General features: G+C 32.4%; 1 long non-coding RNA gene and 2 pseudogenes across 1 annotated transcript; 2 read left to right on the top strand and 1 right to left on the bottom strand.

Annotated features, from left to right (window-relative positions):
* Positions 1-2968: 2968 nt before the first annotated feature.
* LOC120125399 lies at positions 2969-3580 on the top strand. Its single transcript, XR_005516358.1, has 3 exons — positions 2969-3128; positions 3389-3502; positions 3568-3580. It is a non-coding gene; the product is annotated as an uncharacterized LOC120125399 (long non-coding RNA).
* Positions 3581-4153: 573 nt separating this feature from the next.
* LOC120125397 lies at positions 4154-8497 on the top strand (annotated as a pseudogene).
* Positions 8498-8553: 56 nt separating this feature from the next.
* LOC120125398 lies at positions 8554-11035 on the bottom strand (annotated as a pseudogene).
* Positions 11036-19400: the final 8365 nt, after the last annotated feature.

Genomic DNA, 19400 nt, shown 5'->3' with positions numbered 1-19400 from the left:
ATAATTTAAATCAAAACATAATATCTTAATCAGTTAAAAATTAATTGTCTCCGATTTGAAAATAATTTGTTGATATAATAAACATAATCCAAGATGATTACTCTTGTGATTTAATTACCTCTAAATTTAAATAAGACTACTTTTTTAAGAAACATATAAGTTTACGAGAAAATAGAGTAAAAATTATCATTTATATATAAGCAAGTTTGTATTTTCGCCGATTATTCAAAAATGATAATGTTATGATAATTATGAATTAATTTATTATATGATAATCAGTTGGCTATATATATATATGTTGAACAATTCCACCTGTAGGAGGGAATTGGAAATTTACTTCTAATGGAGTTGATTATATAAATATATATTAACTCTCGGCAAGGAGTAAAGAAATGATAATGTGTCATTAAAATGATATGCATTTTAACGTGGACGTTAAAATAAAAACCTACAAATTTATAATGGTTGTTCTAGTATACTACTCACGCTTTTTTTTTTTATAATATGGGTTTATTTAAAGATAACTTTAAATATTTGACATTAAACGTTGACATTTTGATATTCGTGACGCTCAAACTCAAAACCTTAAAGAATAACAATAGTTGTTTACCACTGAGGTCGTTTAATTCGGTCTGCTATTTATTCTTGAATAGTTGTTATTATTATTATTATGTTTGTATTAATAATACCATAAAAATTCTGACATGTACGCAAAATGGACTTTACAATATATATATATATATATTTATATTTGATTAAATTAAAGTAATTATAAAGTAATATATGTTTTAAACACTTTAAATCATTTGACAATGAACGCTCAATCACCCTTGCAGTTGTTGGTGCTCGAATCATCACCTCTTAAAACAACTCATAATATTATTTAAGTGTCATGTTTGAATTAAAAAAAAAATTAAAAATAGTATTCTAATAAATTAACTTAATAATGTCACATTTTAAAATCCTTTCACATGAAATTATATTAAATTATTATATCCAATATACTAAAGTGAGAGAAGTTAAATTAATGTGGATGAAAAATAGGATTTAAATTGAAAATTTATATTAATTTTAGTGATTAAAAAGTTATTTTATCCTAATAAAACTATTTAATGAATGCTTGGGTTAATATTAAAAATTGCATAAAATGTACCTTTTTCTTTTCATTAAGGTGACTAATTTTTTTTTATTAATGTAGGTACTTATCGTTACTATCATTTTAAGTATCTCAGCTATAACAGAGATTAAAAGAATTTGTTATCTGACATTTGTCATGTTTATGTTTTATTTTTTGAAAATTTTATTTTTAAAAAACTTAAAGTTATTATTATTATTGAAAAAATCTATTGTTTTCTAAAATATCAGAAAAATCTCTAAAAAAAAATTAAGTTCCAACCATATCAACCATCCCGTTGTCACTATTGTCTCACCCCTAAATCTCTATCCATCGATCAATTGTCAAACGGTCAAAGGTCAAATGGACGTCTTAGGCTAATTTAGCCTATGCACTAAAAGCAAATCATCAAATTAATTACCCATGCGTCAAAAGGTCAAAGGTTAATGGGTGACCAAATCGCTAAAAGACCATCATTGTCATTGTGATTATTGCTCCAACGACTGACTAAAAGGATTTAGGGTGTTTTAAGGGATTTAAATATTTGAGATTTTAAAGATTTACGAATTAAGAAGATTGGGATGACAACTAATCGTTAATGACGATCACCAAGATTGGTGTAGTTTATTTTTTTTTATAATAAGCCTATCATTTATATATGGATAAATTATATAAATAGTCACAAAATTTTGTTCTCTCTTATTTTTCTTATCAAAGTTTAATTATCTTCTCAATTACTTATTGAACTTTGAAAATTGAATTTGTTGTCATTCTCATGTTATCTCTCTAACATTGATGACATGTCATTTATTTTTATTTTTTGAGTTGCCACATGGATTCTTATTAATATAAATTTTATTAATATTCGTCACCTATTGTCTCCATCCGTCCAATTGCTTTCAATTCAAATCAACTATTTTTATTGAACCCAAAGCAATGTAAAAAAATTCCTCTCAACCCACAACCATCAGCACCGTAAAATCACCACCAATCATTTCACCCATCTTACTGTTTCTACCACCTTTAATTCACTACCACTAAATAAAGATGGCAACGAGTCGAGTTGGATCGGACTTTTAATCAACTCAATTCGATTTGAAAATATATACCTTCCACCTGAGCTAGATCCGACCCAAAAAATACATGTATTTCACTTGACCCAAAGATCACATTTCCTCTACCGGAACCTAATCCAACCCAAAATTTTAGAGTATAAATTAACCCAATATGATATAAAATAAGAATCTAATTAAAAAAACTATAGAGAGAGTATTATAACAATTATCCATAAAATTCACCCCACCCGCCTCACTATATATAAAATCGAACCAAACCCAAAATTGTTTTAAAAAATTCAATCCTATCAAATCAGATAGGGCCGAAATTTATCGATTTCAGGTTAAATAGACATCCATACACCAAACCTCTTACACACCAAGAATCATTTCAATCCCTCAACAATCTCTCATTGTAAAAATAAACACCAACCCAAATATTGAACCAAAACAATATCATAGTCGACAACAACAGTAAAAAAGAGTAAATTAAAAACAAAGAAAGAGAGATGAACGACAATGAGAAGATCATAATTTCTGATTTGATGTTAATATAACAGTAGAGAAAGACATTTAGAAACGAAAAAGGTTGAAGATTTTTCAAAACAATGTCATTTGATACTTATACCATATCATAACACATTTAAATAGTTAATAGTAGAGTGACTAAAATAGGAGCAATTTGAAAGTTTAATAAGTAAATTAAAATAATTAAATTTCAGTGAGAAAAATAGAAGAGAGCAAAAAGGTAAATGATGATTTATGTACTTTACCTTTATATATCTAACTGTTCACAACCAAATCCTTCGATTTGTTTGGAAAAGAGACCTAGCAAAGTCTCCTCTGATCTTTCAACATGGGAGATTTCAACAATGCCTTCATGCGCAACCAAAACGCCGCCGCGTTCAGGCCGGCGTTAAACCCCCTCAGAACCGCGCCAATATACAACGCTCAAGCTGGTTCGTCCTTTTAGGTTTTTCTTTTGAAGAGTCTGATCCGATTACTTTTTAATCTCGACTTGTTAGTTTAGATTATTGTAGATTTATTTTTCTGTTCACTGCTTTCTATTTTCTATTTTTTTGATGAATTTAGTTTATTTTGTCTTTCGAATTGATGGTTGCTGTTATTTTCTAAATATTTTGTATAAATTGGGTAATTTATGGTCATCTGTTTTTTGGGGGGTTAAAGATGATTAAATACGATTTTGTATACGTTGCAGATTGGGCAAAGTCATCCTACTGGTTTAACGGCCAATCTCTTGAGGCTCTTTGAACCACGACCTCCGTTGGAGTTTAAACCCCTCATGAGAAGAGAAAATGCCTTCCGTACACAGGTCTTTTCCGTGTATTTGATGTTGAATTTTGTCATTTGTTGATTTGTTTTGTTTGGCTTTGTTAGGGATGGCACAGCGTTTCAGCGAAATGTTTTGCATGATTAGTTGTTTTGGTACTGTTTTTATATTTTCTTCTGTGGTTTTTGTTGAATTTGGAATTTTTTTGGAGTAGTGATATGTCCCTGAGATGTTTAATTGACTGATCACTGTACTGAGATCACTTATTTATTTTTCTACTGATTGTATTGAGCCACCCTTATTTGCGATCACTATTTCTATTTCTCTTATGTTTTTGTTTGACATGCATTGTTAGAGCTGTGCACTATTCAGTGCAAACTAATTAACTTATTGAAACAGAATTATTCGGGTATTCAGTCGGTTACCAGTACTGATTTAAGATGTTTTTGTTATCGAGTAATTCAGTTTTTCATTGAAAATAATAAAATTTCTCAAATGATCCAATATATGAAAAACATTATCTTTTTAATCTTGTTGGATGTTTTAAGTTTTTTTTTATTGAAATTTTTAATTATTGTTTATGCACTTTTTACTTATTCTTGGCATTTTAATCTTTATTTGATGTTTTTCCTTTGGATTCTGAGAAATTAGGATCTTAAGATATATTTCTAACTTAGCCTACTGAAATTAGCTGGTTAAAGTATCATTTTGAAATTTTGGTATGGTAACCAGAAATAAAAAATGAAATTTGGTTAATGTAATTCTGTTATAGTTTTAAACGAATTAACCAAATGAACATCCCTAGACCTTAGTACTATAGCTGGTCAAACCCGGGTCTGTTGTGAAAAAAAAATATGTGCACTATTATGGCTTTGGTGTTATAGTTAATTTGGCCACAACTGTACTTTGATCCAAGGAAAAGGTTTTAACTTATTGTTATCTTTGTAATGATTTTCTTTTCTTGGTCTAGGCACAACGAAGAGCAATAATTCATAAGTTGCGACTCGGAAGGGTTTGGAGAAGGCTGCTGAGGAGTTAAAAAACTGTAAAGTCCCAATTTCTTTAAGTTGCTTATCAGTGACAAATGAATTTGTTTAATGCAAGTAATGATTTTTTATCTTTATTTTGTTTGTCTTTTATCAGATGATCCAATAATGACCCCAACATTGCAGGTGACCCATACAAGACATTGTTTGTTGCAAGACTTGTAAGTGAATTTGCCTAGTTTTGCATCTAATTGAATCTTTCAATTATTCACGCTGGAGTAAGTTACTAGCTTGTATTATTTCTTGCAGAACTATGAGACATCCGAGTAGAATAAAAGGGAGTTTGAGGCTTATGGACCGATTAAGCGGGTAGGTATTTTTGAGCACCTCATGCGGGTTTGGTAAGAGGTTATGCTGCTGCTTTATCCTCTCTGTTTCCCTATCAAAAGATTTTAGTTTCACAATAAACTTCAAGTCTTTAATTTTTTTTCATTTCCTGTATTTCAAAGCAAGCTATATTTTGTGTAATATTGAAGTTTCTGACGTATACATATTTTCTTAAGCATGCTAAACACAATTCTTAAATGTTTGCATAAACTTTGTATTCTTCTATATTGCAACTTATGGTGCAAGTTCTCATGGCATCTATTAGTATTGAGCTTCTGCCTGTTCTGTAATGTATCACATTCTAGTCTGTTCAAGTTTTCAAAAGTAAACAGGTATCACTTGTAAGGGTGATTTGTAAGTTTCGTTTGACCCTTTGATAAGTTGCTTGAATATGGTAGGGATGTAGAAATTTCCAGAAATAGGTGATCTTTCCACTCTTTAGGTATTGTTCCACCATAAGAAGTTTCTATTAAGAGTATCCCTGGTAAGGGCTGATTATATTTTCTCATTCTCAAATATTTTTACAATCCTATTACAAAGATGTTGCTTCATTCCTGCAAAGCAAAGCTGAAAAGCTATATTTAACGGAGCAGTTGTGCATTGTGCCTTTTGGCCTTTATTGTGAAGCAACAAAAGGTGGCTGACATCTGTTCTTTTTCGTGCTCTGGGTAAAAAAATATTCCTGCTAAGAAAAGCTTTACTTTGGTTTTTAAAGGCTATCAAAAACATATCAGCAGTTGAGAAGGTGTTCTGGTATTTTCTAGTCTATAATTATTTTCTATTATTTTAAAAATATTTCCTGGTAAAGGGAGTTTAGTTTGTTCAACAATTGGTAAATATACCATGATACATCAGTTATTTGCAACTCTGGCAATGGTGGTCAGCATCTGACAATGGCAGCCCTATGATTAAAAGGTGAGCACGGCTCATGAGGCATTGCCTGCGTGCCGTGCCATTTAGGAATTTACTATTTCCAATATTTTTGTAGTGGTAGAACTTAGTTGTGGAGATCAAGCATTAGCAATTATAATTATCTGATACCCACGAGAAGTTTTTCTTCTGCACTTTACTTCAACCGTGTTAATTATTTCTTTGTTGTGACCAGGTTACGTGGTTACTGATAAATCCACAAATAAACCAAGAGGCTATGCTTTCATCGAGTACATGCATACTCGGGATATGAAAGGTTTGCTTTGATTATCGTTTTTCTTTTGAGCTGGCAAACTTTAGAGAGCATTGTTAATATATTTTTCAAACATCTCGCAGCTGCTTATAAACAAGCTGATGGGAGGAAGATTGATGGCAGAAGGGTTCTTGTGGATGTTGAGCGTGGGACAGTCCCAAATTGGCGCCCTCGCAGGCTAGGTGGTGGACTTGGAACAACCAGGATTGGAGGTGAAGATGTTACTCAAAGGTATTTTTGTGGTGGCTATGCATCGTATTGTAATGCTGATACATAAATCTTGGTATAATTGCTTAAACATGGCCACCTTTAATTCAGGTGCTTCCAGAGAGATTAGCTAAAGTCCAATATTTTTGCTTGGTTGATGTTCTCATATAGCTTGAGGTGCATTATTACCATGCTGGACTTGTGTTATTTTCTGGATATAAATGCTATTATGGATGGCAAAACTCGATTCGACTTGAAAATTTGATTTTTTGACTCCACTCCACTTGAAAATCCGATTTTTTCGACTCAACTCGACTTGAAAACCGATTTTTTTCGACTCGACCGAAAAACTTGAATCGACTTGACTCGTAATTTTATAAACTCGACTCGAAAAAAATTTCAATTTCGAGTTGAGTTATAAAATAAAACTTGAGTTAGTCGAAACTTTTAGTAATTAGTGGATTAGTTTCAGTGGCGGAACCACGTGGGGGCAGAATGGAGACATGGCCCACCCCAATTTTATGGTTTAATTACATTTAAGCCCTTAAAAGTTTTGAAATCATTAAAATTAAGTTCTGACTCTTAAAATTTTCTGGTTTAATTATTTTTCAAGACATTATCAGTTTTTAAAGTTAAACGAAATTAAGTCTTGCCTACTTTTTGATTTAATTACTTTTTAGGACATGCAATTTTGAAATTAGTGAAATTAAGCCCTAATCCTCTATTTTTTTGTGGTTTAATTACCTTTTAGAACCTTGTTGGTTTCAAAGATAAACAACTTGACCCCTCCCATAATTTCATCCTAGTTCTGCCCTGGTTGGTTTTCAAATTTGAGTCGAATCTCTTGTATGATATATGTATACCACATATGAAAAATGAAGAAATATATATGCATTGTTTACGGTTATAGAAAATTGTTTAAATTGAAATCAAATAGTACTATAATATTGTAAATATTGCAATTAAATTTAAACATAACTCATACAACTCCACTCGACTTGAAATATTTTTAAATAAAGTTTGAGTTTATAAAATAAGACTCTAAACTCGATTAACTCGAACTTTTATATACTCAACTCGATTTTGATCGCTCACCCCTAAATGCTATGTTTGATTTGTTTATTTTCTGGAAATTCAATGCTATCATTTGCTACTCAGGGGAACAAGAGCAATCAGTACCATCTCGTTCTGAGGAGCCAAAGACACGAGAGGATCAACATGGTGACCGGTAAGATTAGCTTTGTTCCACATTTTCTATCCTTGCCATCTCTGGATAATTTAAAGGTGTACTGGCTCAATTCTAGCATAAATGTCAGAATTGTTTGTTCTGCCTCGCACACTTTCTAGGCTTTTGTGTTTTGTGTTACCCAGTCAGAATTATACTATAAATTTATATTATTTGTTTTATCTTGGAAATCTTAGAGACAGGGAAAAAATCGCATGATAGAGGAAGGGAACGGATAGGGAGCGTGAAAAATCTCGTGAGCGCTCCCGTGACAGGCCAAGGGATCAAGATAGAGAGGATAGACACCACAGAGATCGCAAAAGAACTAGAGATAGAGATAGGGACAGAGAGAAGGATCGTGGTCGTGATCGTGACCGAGCTCGTGAACGAGGCCGGGATAGTGTTCGTGACTATGAGCGTGATAGAGAAAGAGATAATGAGAGGGATAGGGACAGAGATTATGATGTTGATGACTATGACCGTGGGCATTCTAGGGATAAGAAATCTGATTATGACCGCGAGTCCAAACATGAGAGACTGGCACAGTGAGAGGGATTATGATCATGGCGAGCCAGATGAGGATCGTGGGTGGTATGAACAGCATGATCATGGGCATAGGCGTTCGGACCTAGATGACCAACACTATGAACGCTATGATCATCATTGAGGTAGAGAACACAATTTGGATGCCCGTGGTGATCGTTATGATCAATATACTGACCGTGACCGTGATCGCTATGATGGGGTGGAAGAAGATGATTCCGATGGAAAGACAAATCAAATGCTTGAAATTGAGCCACCGCTTTTCTTGCCATTGCACCTGGTTTAGTTTAGGTCTCAACCCAACTGTTTCCAATTTGATTTCTATTTTGCTGTGACTAGTTGGCTACTCAGGTTCAGAAATTTCCTTTGGAGTTTAACCTTATATTATTTAAAGTTTTCTCAAGACTTGCGTTGTTTTGTTTAGCTCTATCCGACAGACCTATATTGTGTTTGTAGCCGTTTAAAGATGCTTGAATTGAGTAATTAATGTGATTGTATTTTTGTCGTTTTGATCCAAGTCTCTTATGTAGGATTAATTTTGGCCAAGGAAAGGGATTGTTACAAGTTTGATGTCAACTGTAGACTTAAAATCAAGGTTTGAATTATGTGTTAGATGTATTAATTTACAACCTAGCAAAAGGGTAAAAGAAGTAACTATATATATCTGTATCTGTACTTTTAGGCTCCAATATCGATCATTTCGAGGTTAATGGAGAAGCTTCTTCCACGCAACTGCTCAAAAGTTGAAACGCTTCAACCGCCATCAACTTGGGTAGCGATAGAATCTTGGAGTCCAGCTATATCCATGCCTTCATTGGCTTGTGCATCCAATGTGGTCAATATACGAGGTACGGACATGCCACCAGAGATGACAATTTCTACATCAAATGAAAATTCAAAACAATATTGCATCTTTGACCCCATAAAGAAATATAAATCATTCTGTTTTTGCTGGATACATTAGCCTCAAAATCTTACCAATTCCTTCTCGAACGGAGAGATTAGGTTTTATAATATCATTGGAGCTAATGAGAAATATGTCTCCGATGTAAAGGTGGTTGGAGGGTACGTAAACGCAGTTGAGTTCTTCTGAACCTGAACTTCCATGAAGAATAACTGTTGAAGTGATGAAGCCGAATACGTATTCTCCTATCCGAGGATGCCTAATAATTGCCACTTCTTTGAATGCCTTCGATTTCTGATCTGGAATTCATATATTTATAGTTTCATATTGCTGTTAACTCCGACTCTTCATTTTAATACCCGATTTGGATGTATACTCAAAAGGACTTGCGAAAATTTAGCTGAGTAACATAGGTTTCAGAATATTTGAATGCTGAAACAAGAAACAAGAAACTAATGGCTGTGATTAGTTTTTAATTACCCGGTGATATTGCCGCACTTATTTGTTTGGAAGCCGAGTAAATATAGCTAATGAATGGCATTTTCTTGATTAACCATTCTCCCAGACTAAAAACAGATGCTCCCAGCCAAGAGGACATGAATAAACCAACTACGAAGATGAATGCGATAGAGGTCACAAATCCAAGGCCTGTGAAAATATTGGTTACCATTAGAGCTGACAAAGAGCCCCAAACTTAATGGAAATAGATGATAAACTAACCAAATATGTTGATCCCGAGATGTTTATATATTGGGGAGAAAAATCCATCGACAAATGAATGAACCACCAAGTTATATAGAATGTAATTGCTATAGGAAGTAAATGACGCTGCAAAAGACAATGGCAGTTATGAGTGAAATAGATTTGCAAAAGTGCTGGCTTAATAGAAAGACAAGATATATATAAGAGAGAAGAGAGAGAGACAGGTTACTGAAGTGGAAGTTTATCAAACAGTCATTAGAATGTGAATCTAAACTAGTAAAAGTTGCACCCCAATCAAATCGTTATATTAGATAAAAAAATTCAACTCAAGTTGATAACTCTTGGTAATTTTCCCACGACAATAGCAACTGTGCCATTCTATGACCTAGACTCCAGGGTGGTATCGGTCATGAGCATGTGTTTGGACAGTTTGGTGTTTTTGATATCCCTTTTTCGTTTGATATTGTGTGTTGTGTGTGTGTGCGTGCATACAAGATCACACTTGTTTCTAAATTGGACATGAAATATTCAGGTAAACGAAAATCTGGTACAGGGGCCCTTTTATTAACTAACAAGCAAATTAGTTGAGATTAGTGGCTTTACTATCGGACTAGATTTACAAAATGGGCGATAAAATTACAAAAATGATATCCTGGTGTTGCCAAAAGGAGTAAAAACTAGCAGAAGTTAGAAGGATTTTAATCTAACCAAATTCAAAACTATGTTTTTCTTGGCGAAAAAATTGAACAAGCAACACAAAATTTGGAAAAGGGATTGGCTAAATACGCAATGTAATAGATGTTTTGAAACAAGAGAATCGTTTAAAAAGGAGAAGTACTAACCATCCGGTCATAAACTTTTTGGAAGCCCAGCTACGGATGACTTTGTAGAATGCCTGCAAAGAAGAACAAAAACCAACTTCAGACATCTTAAATTAACTTCAGATCTGAAAATTTCTCATCAAACTTGTGATTTGTTAGGCATTTGTATATTTATCTTAATTCGTATCAAAACCTAATATTCATGGGTGAATCTCCTAAAAAATTTCTACTGCCAACCAATCATAACTTTGCTTGCATCAAAGGTCAAGTAGGGGTTCTGAACCATAGAAAAAGTATACTTCAATGAAATTCAATAGATCAAACAAGAAAATAAGTAAACTTCTTCTTCATTAACATACCTTGCATTCAATATATATACATATCGAGAATACTCTTGATTTAAACTTTAAAGCTTTTAAGAAAACAAGCGAGTAGAAGAAATTATTATATAAAAAATGAAAAAGAAAATCTGGAATACATCTTTGCTGGAAGAATTAGAAATCGAAGCCAATGAAAAACTTCCATTTTCATTTGCAACTGATGTTGGAATCAAATTCAATTGCTCTTCCCTCGTCTCCATTTTTGCTTTCGGTAAGGATTAACTACCCAGACTCTTGAGGAGGTTGCCCGCTCTTTTAAGCAACGAACTCAAATTGGGCTGAGCTTATCCTTTTGATTTTGATTTGGTCAATAAGAGCCCGTAAATTTAATTTTCATGTGTCGGTGTCGAAAGGAACCCGGCCTGTGTCATGTTACACGTGTGTGTACATTTACTGAAAAAACAAGTATGCCAATGAATATGACTATCATGGTCGAATTAAGTTATGCAATGGTTTAAAAAAGGTATAATTATTATATCTTAGGGTTTTTTTCTTTCTAATTTAAGTTTCTCTCGATACTTTTATGTCGATTTTTTAACCCGTGACGATATTAATTTTAATATTAATTGTTGATAGTTAATGATTATTATTTTTTTATTCTTTTTCATATTATATTCTTTGTTTTTCTTTTTTTTTTTCTTGAGTTTTTCAAATTTTGAACAAAAATTTATGTTCTTGTGACACGTTTTTCTCTGTTCATATGACTTGTTTTTTCTCTACCCTTGTAACATGCTTTTTCTCTGCTCTTGTGGTATGTTTCTTATGCCTTTGGGTACGTTTTTCACATACCTCTGGAATCGTGTTGGTGTTCGCACAAAGATCATCATGACATTTGTTTTCTGATCGGTTTGCCAGTGGTCACGTATTGTCATATTCCCTCTTTAGTGAAAGGTTGTTTGTAGATATAATTATAATGGTGTAGCGAATAAGTCTGTCAAATTGTTTGGTTAGCTCATCACTTCTTTATCACTTCGTAAAACGTTTCGTTTGACAGATACAATGAATTTAATGAAGGTTACTAAGTTCTTTTGATGTTGGACTTCATTCTCAATGAAATGTTTCATTTTTCTTCGTATATTTGTGTTTAATATTTATGTTTTATGTATGAGTTTTTTGTGTGACTATTGTTTTATATTTCTTTTTATATTTTGGTGCGTTGTAGTTTTAATTCTTTATATTATTTTTATTAATGAAATTAAGTTACCATTGTTTTAAAATATATTATTAATATTTATATTTATTTATATTGTAATGATAATAAAACTTATATTATTATTATTTTTATCTTCATTTTAAATGTATTTAAACTTTAAATTTTTTATTAAATATTATAATAATAATCATGTGTCAATTGAAGATATAACTAAATGTGATACTTGTCACAATCAGTTGTGAAGTCTTTTACGAATTAAATAATAATTTTAAAGGAAAAAATATGTGAGATATCATTAAATGTTGTATGTTGATTTGTTTATGCTACTGAATTTTTAAGTTTACCAATTATAACATTGAATTTAGTTTTAGATTTAATTATATCACTTTTTTGTTAAGTCACTGACGAGACGATGACATGACTAACAGTTATTGACGTGACATACCACACCAAAAAAATATCGTTTTGATGTAGTTGTTCTGATGCCTAAGAGGACGTCGTTTTAGACGCTGAATTTTAGGGATTATTAGTTTTGCCACGGAACTTTTAAACAATTTACTTTTTTAGCACTGTATTTTTCGGTCATCGTCAACAGCCAATCACCGTCCGTCACCGATTGTCTTTTGTAGCAAAATCAATATAAAAATGATCGTCTTTCACTTTTCATTCTTCTCATATGATTTGCTTTTCACGAAATCTACTCAAAATTGATGAAATTAAACAAAAAAATCTTATATATTTTTAGATGTTTAGAGATTTTCTTAGATTTACGGGACTTGAGGTGTTTGTTTAAAAAACCTGAATAGTGAAAAATATTATTTTGAGATGACAAACAACATATCTCAAAACTACTCTCATCAGACAATTTATTAACAAAGATCGTAGTATTAATACGTTGAACTTTTAAATGGATTTTCGTCGGTTTTAAATGAATTTCGTGGAAAAGAACCATAGGACAAGAAAAATGAGTGAAATACAAACGTTTTGATACCGATCTTGCCACAAAATATTACAGATAATGGGCGATACTTGACTGTCGACGACTTTTGAAAAGTGTAGTGCTAAAAAAGAAAATTGTTTAAAAGTTCATTAGCAACCCTAAAGTTCAGTGTCTAAAATGACATCATTTTAGGCATCAAAACAACCATTTTGGTGCGACAAGTCACATTAACAACTGTTATTCATGTCATCATCTCGTTACAGACTTAGTGGCGAAGTGTAACTAAAGTTCAATATTATAATTAACAAAATTAAAAATTTAGTGATATAAACAAGTCACCGTGCAAAGTTCAGTGATATATGTAGTAGTTTCTCCTAATTTTAATAATAATTAATATATAATACATATTAAAATTATACTTATGAATAAATTATAGATTTAAAAGTGTATGATACCTTTGAAGAAAAAAAAAACTAAAATCAGTTTAAATTTTGTTAGATTCAATTGAACCTTAAATCGATAAATTAGATCAATTATTTTAACTGCTTTTTTCTTCTGGTGAACAGGAAAATTAACTAATATACTAATAGTCACATCCTTTCTCAAAATCTCAATTATTTTTGCTGGAGGTGAGTTCAACGTGCAGCATCTAGTTTCGTCTCTTTACGTTAGTTTTATCAACCTGTCCGCTGCTCGGTTACCTTTTCTGCGTACATGCACCGTCTTCACTTCCCAATCTCTATTTAACAGCCTATTAATATGATGTATTATTGTTAATTCCATTCAGGTTTTTCCATACTTCCTTGTTATCAACCTCCAGGATGATCTTTCTTGCTCCTATATCCCAAGCAATCTTTAGTCCTTCGAATGCTCCCCAAAGTTCGACCTCTAGAGCCGAGATTAATTTAAGAGAAAATAACTTCAGTGACAAAAAATCCTAGATAATATACGATTTTGACCAATTTTTATTGGATTTGCGAAAATGACCAACAAAATCGCAATGCGATCTCTAATTCGCATTGCGATCTCCACTATCGCAAATTCGCGTTGCATTTCGCGTTGCGATAGTTGGAAATCACGTTGCGATTTTCCATTTCGCGTTGCGATAGTTGAAAATCGCGTTGCGATTTTCCATTTCGCATTGCGATAGTCTACAATGTCGTTGCGATTTTCCAAATTCGTTGCGATAGTCTACAGTTGTTGTTGCGAAAGTGTACAGTTGTCGTTGCGATAGTTAAAAAAAAGATTTTATTTCTTAAGAATTTTCTCTAAAAAGATAGTATCCGCGCGGACGTGTCGAAGACACGTATTACCACGACCACGACCACGACCACGACCCGACCTGACCCGACCCGAGACGGACGGCGGCGGCGGCGCGCGAGAGTCCCCCTTGTTCTCTATCACTCAACAAGGAAAATCGCAACGCGATTTTCGCAACGAATTTGGAAAATCGCAACGACAACTGTAGACTATCGCAACGACAACTGTAGACTATCGCAACGCGATTTTCAACTATCGCAACGCGATTTTTAATTATCGCAACGCGAAATGCAACGCGAATTTGCGATAGTGGAGATCGCAATGCGAATTAGAGATCGCATTGCGATTTTGTTGGTCATTTTCACAAATCCAAAAAAAATTGATCAAAATCGTATATTATCTGAATTTTTTGTCACTGAGATTATTTTCTCTTAATTTAACTGCTTTGATGTTATCTATCTTTTTCCCAAGCTTTCACGCACCACGGAAGCCTTCATATACCCCTCATAGTTAATGCTTCAAGTGTTGTGTATGTTATGTTTCTTCCATAGTCCCATTTCCACATTCCTCTATTGTCTCGAATTACACCTTTGCAGGTTGTCTCGTTAGAGGACGATTAATTTGGCAAAAGTGCCCGGATAACGGTATAGGGAGTGTTTAATTCCCAAACTAACGTGTTCATCCGATTAATTCCATAAATGGGGTGTTTTCTACAGTAGATTTGGGATCTCTCGGCGTCTTCAGGGTTGAACCAGATTTTTTTGGCATCTTGCTTGGGATCTCCTGGCGTTTTGTTTGGGATCTTCAGGCGTCTTGTTTGGGATCTCCCGACGTCTTGAGGGTGTTGTATTATTTATGGGGATATTAGGCGTCTTTAAGTTATCAAGGAAAATTTTTGGCCTTTTTACACAAATATCACCTTATCATAAATTAATTACTTGTTAGACATTGTTTAAGAATATTTTACGGATCTAGCAAAATTTTAAGAATACCATTTTAAATAATATGAAAAGTTTTGATATTTTATAAATTTATTTAATTATAAAATATTTTAAAAAATATTATTTTAAAATATAACACAAGACATACACATCTTTTAGGATGAACTTATAAACTTCGATCTTACAATGTACGAGATTCATGATAAAAGACACTTTTATTTTCATTAAATGTGTAAAATACACTTCTCGATATATTATATGTAAATATATGTTAACTATTTTTTATTTAATTTTAGTTTAACTATTTTTTATTTAATTTTAGTTTAAGTTGTATATAATTTTGAGATATTTTTTCTTTTTTCCTAGACACACACATAAAATAATAACACGGCAATAACGATTTAATGATTTATAAATATTAAATTAAATTGAAATTTAATATTAAGTTGTACAAAACTAAAAACTTATATATTTTTTCATACATTATACTAAAGTTTCGGTATATTTTTGACCGATACTTTTTGATGTTAAAATATTATTGTAAAAAGAAGAGAGAATGGGCTACAATGGAAACATTATTAAGTGGTGTGCCACTGATATTTTAGGTGAATTATATTTATAAAAAATTTTATAGAATAGTATTCTTAAAATTTTGTTAGATTCGTAAAATATTCTTAAACAGTGTCTAACAAGTAATTAATTTATGTTAATGTGATATTTGTGTAAAAAGGCACGCTTGGAGATCTTCATAAACAATCCAACACCCTCAAGACGCCGGGAGATCCCAAACAAGAGGCCTGAAGACGCCGGGAGATCCCAAGCAATACGCCAAAAAAATCTGGTTCAACTCTGAAGACGCCGAGAGATCCCAAATCTATTGTAGAAAACATCCCATTTGGGGAATTAATCGGATGGACACGTTAGTTTGGGAATTAAACACTCTCTGTAACGTTATCTGGGTACTTTTGCCCGATTAATTTTGATTATTAACTTATAATAGTGCTCTTAAATATATTATTGCATTATACATTATGATTTTATCACGTATAATCTATAAATTCTTTTTAAAAAATTAAAAAAAATTAAATTTTAAAACAATTTAAACAAATTCTAAAAAATATTTTAAAATTAATAATTAAAAAAATATTATTTGACAATATTGTGTTATAACATTTAACATCAACTAATCTAAAGATGATTAAATTTAGTAGTCGGTATTGATTAAAGGGATAAATTGATAAAAAAAAATTAAATATAAAATTAAAGATTTAATTAATTTTTTTTTAAAATTATAGAGTTCTTGAACCTTTGAAGTCTAAATTATATATTATGTTATTTTTGTATAAAGATAAAATTAAACATTTTCAATTTTAATGCAAAATCGACCAAAGTGAATAAGCAGTTGTCGAAATCCCCGAGTTTCGAATCCACTTGAACCCGAATCCGATAAAGTTTCAGTTTACTCTCCTCACTCGAGATCATCGAAAATTCACTGTCAACAAAGAGCCAACCCAAAACTTCACTGCTTGCTTCCACTCTTTCCATTATCTTTGATTCAATTTTTCATACAATTCGAATTCACTAGCGCAGAGGCCATAGAGTGATTGGTTACAAAGATCGGAGAAGAGAGATATCCGTTCTCGCGGAATGATAACTCGGTCTAAACTCGTTGAGCAACTCAGAGATTACCAGATCCGGTCTCAAAACACCTACCCTGCTCTTATCTTTTTCTCTCCCAAACCATACATCGGTTCCTGGTACGTTTTCCTTTTTATCTTCTTTTTCATTTTCATTAATTTCTTTTTTATAAATACAAGTGTAAATTTTGCATTTTTGTATTCTATGGTACGCCTTTTCGATTGATTTGTAATCAGAAAGATTAAGCTTGCTTTTTCGTTTGTCTTGATAAAGAGAGTAATTTGATGAAAAATATTTGCTTTTCTGCAAATTTAGAGAATAATTGAATTTTAAATATTGGAAATTTGGTATTTTTCCCAACTTCAACGATCATTTTGCAGGTTAATAGCTAGTTTTAAGTTGAATAAATTGAGAAATTCTGCAAATTAAGGTCCTAAGATGGTTCATTGGCGGGAAAATTAGTGCCCCCTATTCAGCAATTGGATAGGATTAAGATGTTCTTCAAATGCATTGTTCTCTGTTTTAGCTTGAAACAGACTATTGAATCTTGTTTTGAAGTTTACTGTTTTATCCAAAGGTTGTTGTTTGAAGTGGAGCTTAAGCTTAGTGAATACTGATCTTTTATCAGTGAGTTCATATTGGAGTCTCTGCTGAAATTGTAATGGTTAAGTCATAAAGTGACCAAACAATTTGTTTTAAGTTAATTACCTTGAGCCTCTGCTGAAAATTTAGGTGTTATCCACCTAGTTTCACTAAAATCAAACTCAAAATTAAACTATCCGAAGTTACTGTTTTTTGTGAAGTAATTAGATGATAATTGCTATATTTTCTTCGAGCTTTTAACTTCGTTAAAGAATCATTGTTTTGTCACTTCCATTGATGGATTCCTTGCCATTGAATGAAGATTCGAATAATGTTATGGCATTTCTAGTTACCGTGTTTTTAGCACCTCACTTTATCTCTAGTCATAACAGTGAGGTCAATGATAGTTAAAATGTTGCAGATGGAAGATTGTTATCGCCGTTAAGCATATTGGTTTATTGGCTGGTAATAAGAGTTAGTATTTATCAATAGATAGCTATATATATCTTGATTGGTCTTCACCCCTTTTGCCGAGGAATAACAACTGAATATCTGAGACAAAACCTGACCTGCTTACATTGTTGCTAATCAAATATATGCGGAATGAATATAGCAGTTTGCAAATTCTATATGTGGAGTAACAATTAGTTCCACAACGGTCGAAATCGATCACCTTAATTGAGATGGCTAAGGTTTGGATTTCTGTTGAGAACACTAGCCTTTCTTGATGATTTCCTTAGTGTTTTTCAGTCATAGGCTACTGATCCATCTCTCAATGTACCAAAACATACAATTCATTTCTTAATCTTCCACACGCTCCCCGTCTTAAGTCAGATTTTTTCATGGGTGTGAATTGGTTATCCTCATCCCTAGAAAGAAGGGATCCATTTTATTCAAACAGAAATTCCTTATGTGAACATTCAAACATATCATGTCTCCTTTTAGCATTTCTCTTACATTACTTGGGTTGTAAATTGAATTTTTACATGTTCGTGATGAGATTCTTTTCGCTTTATGCAGGGCCGATGTAGCTGTGGCTATTTCTTTTGCTTTTGTATTTAGTTTGTTAGTCATATTGTCTTATTTGTCGCTTTATTTTAGGCACTTCTGGCTTTCGTCTATCATTGTATGCCTTGGTATATTTCTTCCCATATGCTTGAGAGGTTATAGGCAGGCTCTGGTCAAGAAGAGGGAGAGAAAATTTATGTTACCCTTGTCTATGTGACCCTTTTACGGCACTCGAAGTGGTTTCCTTCATCATATGACACAGATGGCTTATTATCCGTTTTAACAATTCGGACATCCCGTAAATTGGTCTTGGTCAGTGAAGACCGCTGCCTAGCTTCTTTTAAAGTAGAGGGTGCAACTTAACAACACCATACATGAGGTCCACGATAATTTGCCAAACACTTCACGGTTGTTTGTACAGCAAAACAACAATATGCCTATAAAATGAGGGCACTGAATAACAAAAGAAGCCATTTTTAGATTGGATGAGCAATGGAGATTGAAAGAAAATTTTCCATATTTGGAGTGATTGTATGAGGCAATATGCTTCAATTATGTCCTTTTTCTTTCATAGAACAAAACAGAGCAGGAAGAAACTAGCTTTCATCCTTTATTGTCGTCAATTGACTTCCTTTATTCGCAAATATATATATGATGGATTGTTATAAGAAACATGGGTCTTGGCCTTCCTCTGTCCCAACGGTGCAAATGATGCACTTGGAAATTTCTAAAAAGTATTTAAAAAAAAAAGGAAAACTAAAAAAACTTCAGAATTTATTTTCAAAAATTATAATTATTTTTAGTTTTTTTAAACAAATATTAAAAAAATCAGTTAACTATAAAAGAAATTCCTTAAATTTTCTAAAATGATTGAAAAGGTTGATATTTTCAAAAGCAATTGAGAACTTATTATCCGAAAAATAAATTCTGAAATTTGATACTTTTAGGAATTCTTTGGCTGCAAACAGGATTGGAATCTCAGCAAAAGAATCGTGCTTAACGTTTTGTATCATTCCAACTTGAGGTAGCTGACTTCTACTTAATTTTCTTGGAATTTTTGTTCATCGTTAATTCCAAGTT

The sequence above is a fragment of the Hibiscus syriacus genome, unplaced genomic scaffold (assembly GCF_006381635.1).
Source record: "Hibiscus syriacus cultivar Baekdansim isolate YM2019G1 unplaced genomic scaffold, ASM638163v2 tig00110430_pilon, whole genome shotgun sequence".
Lineage (NCBI taxonomy): Eukaryota > Viridiplantae > Streptophyta > Magnoliopsida > Malvales > Malvaceae > Hibiscus > Hibiscus syriacus.
This window is presented reverse-complemented; position numbering and strand designations above follow the sequence as displayed.